Source organism: Crassostrea angulata, chromosome 7, assembly GCF_025612915.1.
Source record: "Crassostrea angulata isolate pt1a10 chromosome 7, ASM2561291v2, whole genome shotgun sequence".
NCBI lineage: Eukaryota > Metazoa > Mollusca > Bivalvia > Ostreida > Ostreidae > Magallana > Magallana angulata.
Genome location: NC_069117.1, coordinates 2,754,213 through 2,767,995, shown reverse-complemented (window position 1 = coordinate 2,767,995; position 13,783 = coordinate 2,754,213). Strand labels below are relative to the sequence as shown.

The 13,783-nt window shown below is 31.2% G+C and overlaps 1 pseudogene; it reads right to left on the bottom strand.

Moving 5' to 3' along the window:
* Positions 1-1,361: 1,361 nt before the first annotated feature.
* On the bottom strand, positions 1,362-3,156 carry LOC128155734 (fibrinogen C domain-containing protein 1-like; annotated as a pseudogene).
* Between the last annotated feature and the right edge of the window lie 10,627 nt (positions 3,157-13,783).

Sequence of the window (13,783 nt, the reverse complement as noted above, 5' to 3'; positions counted from 1 at the left end):
TATAGTATATACATGTACTAGATTTATTTCATATGATTTTTAGCTCACCTGAGCTGAAAGCTCGGGTGAGCTTTTCTAATCAACAATTGTCCGTTGTCTGTTGTCGTTGTCATTGATGTAAACTTTTCACATTTTCATCTTCTTCTCTAGAACCACTTGGCAGATTACTGGATGAAGGGAGGAGATAATCTAGAATTACATGTATTAAAAATTTGGTGGTATTTTTCAAAACTCTTTAAAAATCTTCTTCTCAAAAACTATTTGTCCAGCAAAGCTCAAACTTGTGTGGAGGCATCCTAAAATATATAGTGTAAATTCAAGTTTGTTTAAATCATGGTCCCGGGGGGTAGGGCGGGGCCACAATAAGGGGATGAATTTTTACATTGGAATGTATAGAGAAAATCTTTAGAAATATTTTGTGAAAGGTTTCAGTCCAAAACGCATTTACTTATGTAAAAGCATGGGTTATGCAGACTAGTTTGATCAAACCATGATTCCCTAGAGAAAATTGGGGAGGGGAGGGGGGTATATAGGAATAGATAAAAATCTTCTTACCAAATACAACAACAAAAGGGGCTTGGTATTTACCATAAAAATATGTGGATAAAAATCGACAGATAATTTAAATTTTGTGAGCAAGATCTAATGTACTTACCATGGTAGTTGTCAAGCTATTTTGATTTTGATACTGTAATGCTATTTTGATCAAAGTTAATGTTATTGTTGCTCAGGTTAGCGATTAGGCCCGTGGGCCTCATGTTTTTATTTGTAACACAAAGAGTACGATTTAAATTCAGAGTCGTCAAGAGTTTAGGACTGCGATGACTTTACTGGTTATTTGGAAGAAAAATGTGTAGAGTTTTTATGACAGCAAATTAAGAATGACAGGCCAAGATAACATCAGTAAATTACTAACGTTGAAGAGACGTTTTTGGGTTGTTTTTGTTCATCATATTCGTTGTTTTTGCGTTTAATGACAAGCATATCAATGGTACCTTTTATTCCGGAAGCATGGGACGAGCAATTGCCTATGAGGTACGATCAGTTAAAATCTAAGTTACGACAGTTTTCATGACACCATCCCCTTTATATTTATTGATTATATGTTAATCACTCGTTAATAAACTCGCAATAATAAACTGTTACCAGAGATTGTACCATATTAATTTTATGTGATTGATAATAACCATAATGTTGTCACACACTATTCAATTTTACTTAAAAATGACAAATCTCAATGCATATGGTGCTTTTTGCATTGAAACTTTGGCAAAAATAACACACAAATGAAAATAAGTTGAATTCAATCTTTTTAATGTTTTTTTATAGGTAGTTCCAATGAACTATGAGTTTAACCGGCATCAAGTTTGGATATTATTTATAAAAAGCCTCAATGCTTGATTCTGTAGCTAAACAAGCTTAAAATACAGACTGTAAACTTAATAACCATAACTAATTCTATTGTCTTCTGATCTTCATTTCCGTTGTTTTGAGTGAGTAATAATGTCCATGCCAATCAAACCAGTTCACGCCATCAGCAAAGGACGGATGACTTCCATTCAGGTACAGCCCATTGAGGTTGGCTGTATGGCAATTGGTACCACCAGCCACCTTTAAATCTTTTTGAACATTCATTGATATCTTTGTCTCTTGCATAAAATGATTGTCCATTGTGGGTTTTCATCGAATCTCCTGAGGAACAAAAATTGATTTTGTTATTTAAATGGATAAATTGACCTATAATAATTAATTGAATTTGTCTGAATAAATCATGCAGTTGTTTACCTGCATTTCCCTCGTATTCGCCGATCGTCAGCTTATACTAGTAACCAGATTCTTTGTTTCCGATAGAGAAAATTCGGTAGTAGGCAAGTCGGCTTTCGTTGTCAAAATCAGACTCTAATCTAAATCTAAATCTAAACTGTCCACTCTAATCTCATACCAACCCTGAGAAGTTAACTGATGAATTCTCTGGTTTCCTGTTATCAATTTCAAGGCAAGCCAAATTTATTTTTTTCTTTCTGTTTTATTAATAAAATTATGTATTCTAAAGGTAGTCCATCTCTAAATAAAGTGAACGGAACAATTTTGATTGATATTAAATACATTAAATACGTCTGTTAAATCAAAATAAGGCTGACTTAATCAAATTCAGGAGAAAGTAAGTAGTGATTTAAATGAACATTTTGCATTTAAATATTTTTAAAAAAAATTATCTGCCTTTCATAAGAATTAGGGTAAAATCATTTTCATAAAATATGTACGATAGGTTATGAAATTTTGGCCTTTTTTAAGTAAGGGAAAGCTTATGCAAATATTTGCCAACAGATTTGTAAGAAGATAACAAAATGTTTAAAATTTTAAAAGGTGAACCCTTTCATTTTATAAACCTTTTAAATCATAAGATTTTAGTGATCGAACATTCAATCTATTAGATATGATATATGAAAGTTATGGATAAAAAATTGTAATCAGTATTACTCTGTACCAATCCAGTGGTCTCCATCAGTGTCACCAAATCCATACTGGTATTCTTGCCAAAGTCTGTTAAATTCAACATCCCCAGTTATTCGTCTTTGAAAAACCTAATATAAGCATAATATGGAGAAAGTGTTCTTGATATATTATTTTATAAATAATGACAATAAATGCATTAATATGCTGCATTTATTTTCTATTTATTATTGAATTATAAAGAAAATATATGTTATTACCGTTCATCCACCTCCAGCCGTAGTCATGTCACATTACACCTTAAACCCCCCTGTTCCTTGTGGATAAATCGTGTAGACACCGCTTGTGGGTCTTACGGCCCTCATGATATCTTGACAGTCTACTGGTAGGGGACAGCATGCTAAAAATCCCAATCTTTAGATTATGACACTCTTTTCTTACGAATCACAATAAACAACTCGTTAATCAATTGTTGTTAAAGACATGGAAATTTTTATCCAAACTTTTCTTCAAGGTTACAATACCTATCATTGCTTCTAATGATTACGTTAGAGTCCATACATATACTTACATGCTTTGGGCAGCAGCACAGTGGTTATAAAGCAGCAAACAATGATTGCATATGCAGCATATATAGTACTAGCCTCTGACATATGTCTCTGCATACTGATTTGGTTTGGTTTGGTTTGCTTCGGTTTGCGGTTTTTTTTTCTAATAAAAAGTAGTACACATCATTGACAATGTTTTAATATGTTTTGCTGAAAAAGTGTTCGTTTTGCAATAATTTGAGAAATGAAATAAAATGCATACTTTTATTCTGAATGACGACATATGGATCAGAGTAAGGAGAAACTAGATGCTGTCATTATAGACAGTAATACCCGCACCAAGTGTTTGCCCCTAAATAACAGTGTTTTGTACCAATTTAATTCAAAATGAAGGCCACATGCAAGTTCCGGTAATACATTTAAAAATTATAATTTTCATAACTGAAGGATTAGATCACTTCCCATGGCATATGATAATACACTTGAGCAGCACTTTATGTGCAATGTGGGATTGAACTGTTTGCATGTGAATTTCATGTCACAGAAAGTATATGGTCTGTATAATTATCACAAACAAAATTAAATTATCCCCCCTCTCCGCTGAGGTGTCTATCTATCAAATCATAAGAGGAGTTCTGGGATCTATGGTTTTTTTTGAGTGATAAACGTCGATTTTCTGCTACTATTTGACTCCCTGGATGAAATTCAATTTTTTAAAACCTAATTGCACATCTATAGGACAGCCCAAATTGTATCCCAAGAGTATGGAGGGTTATCGTGTTCAAAAATCCACACATGTAAACTTGTAAAACCGAATACGTAATAGTGTTGGTGTGTGAGTCTGAGTATGGATATGTGTAATTCTGATGGTATAACATATAAAATTCAGGGATACACACATGTAAGATTTGACTCAGTTCCTTCGCATGATGCACAATTTGCAGCTTAAATCATTGCTTTCATCAGTTGATTAAACCTTCAACTTTGCACACTTTTGATCCGTAGTTTCTGCATTTGTATCTTCAGGCTCGGCAATAGCACATCTGACATAATACAAATTGACAAATGTAAAGTCTACAAGTTTGTCAAATTTTGACCTAATATGGCAACTGCCTTGCTGCTGCGGGGAAGCGGCATGCCGTCATCGCCGGAATGGATGAGAAATAAACATAATATTCAGCTTAACTGTTGCATTAAACTTTTAATGAACGACACTTTTTCTATCGAAAATACCGGTATTATCTTTAGAAAATTTTTTGAAGTATGATTGAAACTGGACCAAACAGGAAGATGGTCATACATATAAAAATCGTCGCTAATATGACGAGTGTGCTAATTTCTGTAATATAATTCTCATGGCATTATACGATAAGGGTTAAAAAGAATTGCCTAATATCTTATTTCTCTACAATAATTTGACATGTAATTTAAAATGGAATATATTAATAAGTTAATGCATACTCTTTTCTAGAAATGAGACGGATTAAAAAATTTTCTAAGGGGTAAAATATATTTTGAGCGGCATGAGGTTCGGAGACTGCCGTGAGGTCCCATGTAGCTCCATTGCTTCTGAATTCTAAAAAATTTTCGAGAGAATTTTTAACCGGGTTTTTCGATTTTTTTTATTTAACTTATTTAACTTTCACATAACTTTCACATATTCACATACCATAGTATAAGTATTGCACATATATATATATATATATATATATATATATATATATATATATATATATATATATATATATATATATATATATATATATATATATATATATATATATATATATATATATATATAAAGCACTAAAAATGGCTAACGACACGAACAATAGAAATTGTCAAATTTTCGGGACAACCCGTCCCTTCTTCAGGACCAAGAAATAATTTATATCTTAATTAATTAGAAATTATTTATTTCTTGGTCCTGAAGAAGGGACGGGTTGTCCCGAAAATTTGACAATTTCTATTGTTCGTGTCGTTAGCCATTTTTAGTGCTTTATATATTCAGTTTACTGGCTTAGTATCTATATATTAGATCCGACACCTTAAAGATGCCTAGTGTTGTTGATTCTATTCAGTGCTTTTTATATATATATATATATATATATATATATATATTCACATACCATATTATAAGTATTGCATATATATATATATATACATTTATAGAATTTTTTAAATATTTTGATATAAAGTATATGTACATATATTTATTACTTCTCAGAATAGTTACAATATAATTTGAACAAGTTGTGGTATGTAAAAATATACAAAGATGCAGAACAAAAAAAATTAATAAGAAACAGGGACATTAAGGAGAGAATATAGATGGTGATGAATGTTACAACGTTGAAATATATCTTTCCAATCAATATCAAACAAATGATAATTACAGTTTTTCAGAAGCAAAAGTTTTTCAATAAACAGTCTTCTGGTTATAGATTTCTTAATGCTTTTTACTTTTAGCCTTGATGTTTTCATTTTAGTTTGCAGAATACATTGTTTTGTGAAAAGAATGATTAAATTTTCCAACATATGAATATCTCTATTATCAAATTTTCCAAAAAGTATTGAAAATTTGTCAAAATTTGTTTGTAAACCAAAGATATCTGTCATCCATTTCTCCAAATCAATCCAAATTTGGGTAACCAATATGACAATTCTTATATATAATATTTATATATAATATATGATATATAATATGTATATTTAATACTTTCACATAATTTTGTAACGCTTTTGTAAGATCGAGATATTGAACAAAATTTGTTTTTAAGTTGAATCTGTTTTTCAACTGATTATAACTAAACATCTGATTGTCATTTTCATACATTTTTTTTTGATTAGTGAAATTGGCGGGCGGGCGAGTGGCTGCCAAAAAGTTACCCGTATTGTACCGATAACTCCTCATACAGTTTTCGAGACAGGAAATTGTTCTTTTGCATATCAATTATAAATATATCAGAGGTATGCAAATTGCTAGGATTTTTATTTCTGATAATTAAAAAAAAATATCAGCTGTTGAATTTTTTTGGCCAAAACAATGCATAAAGAGTACCCCATTTCTTTGGATAGGTTGTATTTATCAATTCAGGATTGACAAATGGATTATGAATTCTGTTCACGCAAAAGAAAACCCGGTTTGCTGTCACACTGACAGCTTCTCTCTTGTTATATTTGTTATTTTTTCTGAATTAGTTAGAATAAACGACCTGCAATGATTTGGTAATTTTTGCTTAAAAATGTATGTAACTATACATGTATTTATACTTTTTTAAAATATCAAGATGATTTTGTTGTGCAAGAGAAAGATAAATAATAAAAAAATCAATACTCAGTCCCGAGTTTTTGCTTCCATCACTTTTCTCTTGATATTTCTATAATCATTAATACCTTTGTGCTCAATCTACGTTCATCCATTAATATGAAAAATGTCCAGATTATCTGTTTTGAAACGCCCCTCTGCCGCTTCAGGTTTCAATACAGTACACATCCCAAAATAGAAAGTCTACGTGGATTTTGCATTGCATCAGCCATTAATAAGGCCGGATGATAACGTTGGAAAATTGAGCGAGGTGTCCCGAATACTTCCGAATGGAGAAAAGATGTAAACATTTCCCATTATAAATCTCCGTAAAAAATTTGTTTTCGTTCCTGTAAACTTTTATGAGTAAAAAGGGATAATTTGTCAATGAAGATATTTTGGATATTTTCCATTTCATCGATTTCAACTGTACTTCTTTCACAGTTATGTGTATTTTTATTTAAAATCAACAAAAAGTGGTGGAAGCAAAAACTCGGGACAGAGTATAGAACTGTTATAAAAAAAGATTTCTGAAAGTAAGGAACGGGGTGGGTCAGATGAATTTGATCGTATATGAACTTGTAGAGTTTAAATCATAAACTATTTTAAAATATATACTGTATAGACGATAATTTTACAAAATTAAGTAGTTGCTTTATGGTAAACAGTACATGTTCACAAGTGACTGTAAAGCTGTATTATAATAGCTATCCGGAATTTTTTTTATCAACCAACTTCACTAAGTGAGTCTGTATTGAACCGACATTCAGGACGTCATGCACACATTCCGTAATAATTGCTTGAATTTTAAAAAAATGCCAATTTTCAAAAGCTTGATAGGCTCTTTTTCCCTATACATTGCCGACAATGCAAAATGAAACATTTTTAAAAATAATTTATACACATTTTAATTTCACGACAGTTAACCTTATCTTTGGAATTTTTATTTATTTATTTTTAAGGGGTTATGTGTCGTTTCTCATGTCTCATATTAATCAAAATCTCAAAACGAATGTCTTAAAATTCTTTGTTTTTCTTATCGATAACTTTCCAAGAAATAACACTTTCTAGGAAAAGTTGTTATCCAGAGATAATATGATTATAGACCTACCTAATATGTTTTATTTATTCCGTCCCTATTCCGGCGATTACGGCATGCCTTTACCTGCAGCTAGCCTTTTTCTATCTGTGACGTCACTGTTTCTATATATGGTCATGTCAAAATTCGACAAACTTGTAGACGATTTGCAACATGTCAGCCGTGATATTTCAGAAAACAGAAATAAAAATGCAGAAACTACAGATGGAAAGTTTGTATTATAGTGGCAGGTAACATGTACATAACAAACAGCATTTTACAGCTGCAATTGGCATCTGTAGGAAAAATTAGATCGGACGCCTGCGGGGTCAACTCTAAAGTGTTTATCCCTGAGTTTTATAGGTTACACGATCAGAATTACATATATTCATACTCAGACTCACACACCAACACGATTACATATTCGGATTAACAAGTTTACATGTCTGGATTTTTGAACACGATAACCCTCCATACAAGAGATGACGTAGCTACTTCAAAAGTTGTAAAAGGAGTTCTGGGAACCGTACTTTTTTCTGCCAATAAAAGTCATTTTTTGATGCCCACTGATCCCTTTAATAAAAAAAAATATTCTGGAACCTGATCACACTTTAATATGACACTCCCAGTCATATTCTAGAAGATCCTTTGGCTACTGCAAAAAAAATGACGATTTTGAAACCAGTTTTTTTTTGTAAAAATAAAAACCCCGTCATTTTTCAGCCATAAAATGACCCCCAGGACCAAATTAAAATTTCCAAAACCTTATCGCACATATAGGATACCCTATATAAAACATATTCCAAGAGATGATTTGTCGATTGTTGAAAATGTAGGAGGAGTTCGAGGAGGAAGGTTTTTTGTGGAAAAAACATCATTTTTTACCAATTGTTTGACCCCCAAGACTACCAGAGAATTTTTGAAAATTTTTTACAAAACAGCATGACACCCCAAATCAAACTCCAAGAGTTCAGTTTGCTGATTTATAAGATGTAAGAGCAGTTTGAGAAAGTAAAACGTGACAGACGGACGGACGGACGGAACAGGGTAACAACAATATACCCGAACTTTCTTAAGAAAGTGCGGGTATAATAATATTCTTCAGATGAAATAATTATGAAAAGAAAGCATGTCATTCCTCAGGTTTTCCCTCAAAGTATGCGCTGTTTTTATTACGCATCATAACAACATTCTTGGATGCAGCCAGTCACATTAATATATTTATGTATGAATAAAGAATAACAAGGTTTTAGTAAACACATTCTGAAAATATTAAATATCATTGTAAGACCATAAACTTGTTTTATGTAAATTGCGGGAATGTTATTACTTTTTTACACGAAATACGATGGAAGAGAGAGTATTTTTCATCTAAAATCGTTTTACTTTAACCTAGTTTCATACATGCAAATGTAAACTCTGTATGATCTCCTTATTTTTTAAAGGTTTATAGCACGCGATTTTGATATATTTTTAAAGATTACATGCAATACCACCTTAATACAAACAACAAATAATGATTTAATCAATAGTTTTGAGTTCTGTTAGTTTTCGGAATATACATTAAAAAAAATGAATATAGTTTGAGAAATGATGAAGGAAATTCGAAAAAAAATAATTTCAAACATTGATGTTCGAACCAGCTTTTTTAGTTTTATAGTGACAATATCAATATTCGAGTGTGTTTCACTCTTTAAACAATTTAGAGAATTGTTATATTTTCAAAATAAAGATAACCTTGGTAGTTGGTACAATTATTCGATGAGCATTCAAAATTCACTTGAATAAAAGTAAATCATCGACCTTTGAAATTGAATAATATCACTACATATAGTAAGGCTATAATGTACAACTGGTAGATCTATTTTATTTTTTATTGGGATTGGTGTGCTCCATTAGACCGAATTTTGATACCTAATGCAGATATATTTATGAAAAGGTTAAGTTATTGCAAAAATGCATACCAGTTAAAACACCTGGATAAATGTTAAACATTCTATCAAAATTTACGATGCAAGAATGAATACTCACCAGAGTCCCAGAAAAATATGTGATTGGACAGTATCTCTACGTTAAAGTCTAGTCAACCCTACTTATATACACTTTTTTATATGTTAACGACCAATAAAAACTATAGGTGTGGTTTGCAGCAAATGTAGTTATCATACATCATTTTATCGCAAACAATTTTTAAAATTAAATTTCAAACCCACCGGGGATAACCGTGGTAACAGTTTGTCAGGAAAAATATTTGTCTGCTTTTTTATGTTATTTATAAAATAAAGCTGACAGCATAATCACGAATATGCATTAAAAGTTTAAAGATTTTGCTTATATTAACCAAGTTTGATTTTTTCTATCTCAGGTGATGACATTGAATCATTATCAGTCCCCTTAGTATCATAGCCCATAAGCAGACCTGTTGGGGAATCTCATATAAAGTAGTTTTCGTTTCTATTGTTACGCTAATCGCTACACATAGCCTATAGGACAAACTTCATTTGGTAGTTTATTCATGTACAATTGTTTTAACGCATATCTTAATTTCAACAAACCAAAAATATAACATGCAAATATACAGGTATTAAATTTAATAGTACTATTATAAACATGGCTACGAGAATTACTCCAATAAAAGTTTTAACTCTGTAGATATTCTAATGCTAAGTGCTCAGTATTTTCATTATTTTCACCCACTTTAAAAGTTAGTGCAATACCACAATATAAAAATAAGATTATTTTTTATCAAATAGTGGTAAAATATCACAGGTCTGTCAAATTCTGTGCCTTTTGCATTACAAAAATGTTGATGATTGATTACAATATAAAATGAAAAGAATTCATATCTAAAAACTCTCTCGTTACGCCCTTCCCCTGCTTTTCCGGTTAACTTTGGCATACTGCATTTGAGACCACCATCCCCTTTCACTGTTGTAATCACATTTACCTTCTATCACAAACCCACGCAGTCAGCTGTTCACATCGATTTCGCTCCTGTTGATTGTATACAGTCATCTATTTTTACAAACCACTTTAAATATTACAATGTACAATGCATTCTTTAATACAAATTCAAAGCAGAGCAACACGGACCTCTAAGAAGATAGAATCAAATTTCACGTTTCAAATTTAAAATTTCAATTTCAAAGGTAAATCATAAATTATATGAATCAAAATGTTTTTTTTTTCGATCAGCATTTTGCTTTTGTTAAAAACACTCCTGAGTTTTCTAATGTAGGAGCTACGTATGATATTAGTATAAAGACAAATATATAAAAAGTTCTAAACCATGTTGCATGTGTCCATTTAGTAAGTAAATCTATGAAGAAAAAATAGTATTCTTAAACACTTATAACAGTTTATTTGTTTTAAAGAAGTGTTCATTTTTTTGATACCGAAAACTTCCAACAAAAATTTTGTCAATAAATATTTTTTTAAAACTAAAAAACTGCAGCGATGGAACTTTTTATATATTTATATATTTTATATTTATATATTTATATATCTTATATTTTAAATAGGAAAAACATTGTTATATAGTAAGAGTTAGTTAATTTTAAAATAGCAAGCACAGCTGGCCAGTTTCTTCAGCAAAGGGGGTTATTATTCTACGTCGAAAAATGACCCCCGGTCTTTATTCTACGGGGGTCCTTATTCTTCATTACACCGGCAAGCAAAGCGAGTTTCAAGAACCAGTGTGCGGGAAAATAATTGAGCTATAAGAACGTCAGTGTGAACTCGCACTATATTTCTCGGGATAAATGTAAAGAAGGGTCAGGCACCGTTACTAGGTGTTGCATATTATGAGTACTGCCTACTTAAGTGACCGCCATCCCCGGCTGATAACGTTTTGGAATTAGATATGTTTAGTTTAGATGGAGATACAGCTACAGGTTTTTTCATGCGTACTTTCATTTTTATCAAATTTCAAAAAAATGAAGTTTTTAGAAGTACAGCCAATTCATTTGACAAATAAAAAGAAAAAAAAAGAGACAATTAAACGACTTGAGAAATCTATGTTTCTGTTGCATTCAAACTTCTCCAGGCACGTAGCATTAGCACCTTTTCTCGCAGCAACAAATTTACATATAAAAATGAATTAACAGGGAATTGCCCCCCTACTCTTTTGGGAGTATGTGAAAAATTGATATAAAATAATAAGGAAATGAGGAGTGAAATTAAAGTTATATACTACGCCAGCCCCCCCCCCCCCCCCCCCCCCCCCCGGATTAGGATTTTTAAGATTTTGGGAAACTTTAAATTTCCTTTTTTTTTGCTTGTCAAGAGTTTTTGGATGAGTCCGCCCCCCCCCCCCCACACTTTCATAAAACGATGTTACGTGCCTGATCTCTAATAAATAAAGTATTGTACAAAACTACAAATAGTAAATACACAGAAGCCAAGCCCGTTTTAACATTAAATTTCAATGTAACCGCTTGGCCCCTACACACACTCTGTTTCATCCGAGGGTTTTTTTTAGTGCGGAAGGTTTTTAATAGTTTGCGTGATATGTTTCTGTGCAACTTTCCATACTTATTCAATATCCAGTGTTATGTGCAATTAAAAAAAGCTACCTCATTAATCTCTCTTCGTTCTTGTCAATCGTCCACCGTCACCGACCTTCATCTTTGAACTGGAGGGCTAACACGCGGAAAACATAATTGTTTAGATATTCTCTATTACAAATACAAGTAACTAGAGATTCCCTACTTCTGTTTTACTTTTTGCGTTCGACTTGACTATAGTTGAAATTGATGTCGCAATATTTGAATTACTGTATATATGTTTGGCTGTCGAGTATATTTTTACCTTCCCTTTATTTTTTTTTAATCTTTATTATCACGTCTCAATATCAGTACATGTATTTTACCTATGTGCCCTCTGCAAACACAAATAAATTACATCATAGGCAATATGCTGCATAAATGGGCAAAGGATGTTTTATGTATTAAGAAGTGTTCGAAAAATTCAAATGGATGATCAAATTAAGATAACTGTTTTACGCAAAAATTGATTTGCAATGCTTTAAAAAAATGAAGTTGTTTACAGAGTGGGTGCTCTGGCGCCAGTCATATTCCAAATAATTATCTTTAAAATGTTTGTACGTTTACGATACTACACTTCTTTACAATATTATACCATTGAATAATTTATAAAACTAATACAAATGAATTTATAATGAAATGATTGCTTTCTGTTTACTTGATTTAATCATATTTAAACTGGCATAAAGAAAAATTCAGAGGGGAAATAAAACATATAAAAGGAGTTTTTTCGTATCATTACTGGAGTATTTTCTTATTATTACTGGATACAAAAAATATGTAAGTTTAACAATTCATTTCGCCTAGGGATTTTCAAAAGTTTAATTTGTTGCGGATTTTTTTTTTTTTATCAATTTCGTTTTTATTAAAATTATGTATTTTACTCTTAATCATATTTCTAAGTTTGTTATTCTAAAACTAAAAGTAGGACATTTATTGTTTTAAATTTCATTTTCATATGTTTCAAATGTTAATGCTTTTTTGCAAATTTAAAATTACATTTTTAACAGTTCCTATTAGTTTATCTATATTTATTTATACAAAATGTCATTTTACTCAAATATAAAATTTGTTTTGATATAATTTTCAAAAGCACTTTAATATAGTTTATCAAATGCCACGATATTACATATATCCTCAAATTACATTGCATTCTATTCTTTTAAAAGATACTGATATAGTCGGGAAACATTTTTAAGGACTTTTTTTCTTTGTGAATTGGCTCATTACAAAATCCAGTTAAAATATTTTATACCAGAAACGCCATTGAAAACAACTGAGGGTTATTAATAGCTGATGAAATGTTAAATTCCCGTAGACTTTCAATTTTGGGATGTGTATTAAAACCTGAAGTGGTAGAGGGGGCGTTTCAAAACAGATAATCTGGACATTTTTCATATTAGTGGATGAACGTAGTTTGAACACAAAGGTATTTATGATTAACGAAGTAACAAGCGAAAAGTGGTGGAAGCATAAACTCGGGACAGAGTATAGTAACGAATTCTTTATTTTTTTCTATATTGTAGAGAAGTAAGGTGAACTGATTGTTTAAAATATTACTCTTGTTGGACGGTTTTGTGCCAATTTAGCTACCGAATCGAAATACCAGGAAGTGACCCGCAATGTACAAAAGTGGTGGTGTCATAGATAGATACATGTATTTTGTTACACAAACATGTTTCCTGTCATAAGCTCTTTTCAGGTGATACGAAACAATCAGTTATAAGCATGCCTTTTATAAACTTTGCTACCAAGTTCGAACAAAAGATTCGAAATACTCCAAATGACTGTATTGTCATTATATTTTCACATTCTGATATCCAGTATACACACATAAAAGCGTTTTTCTTAG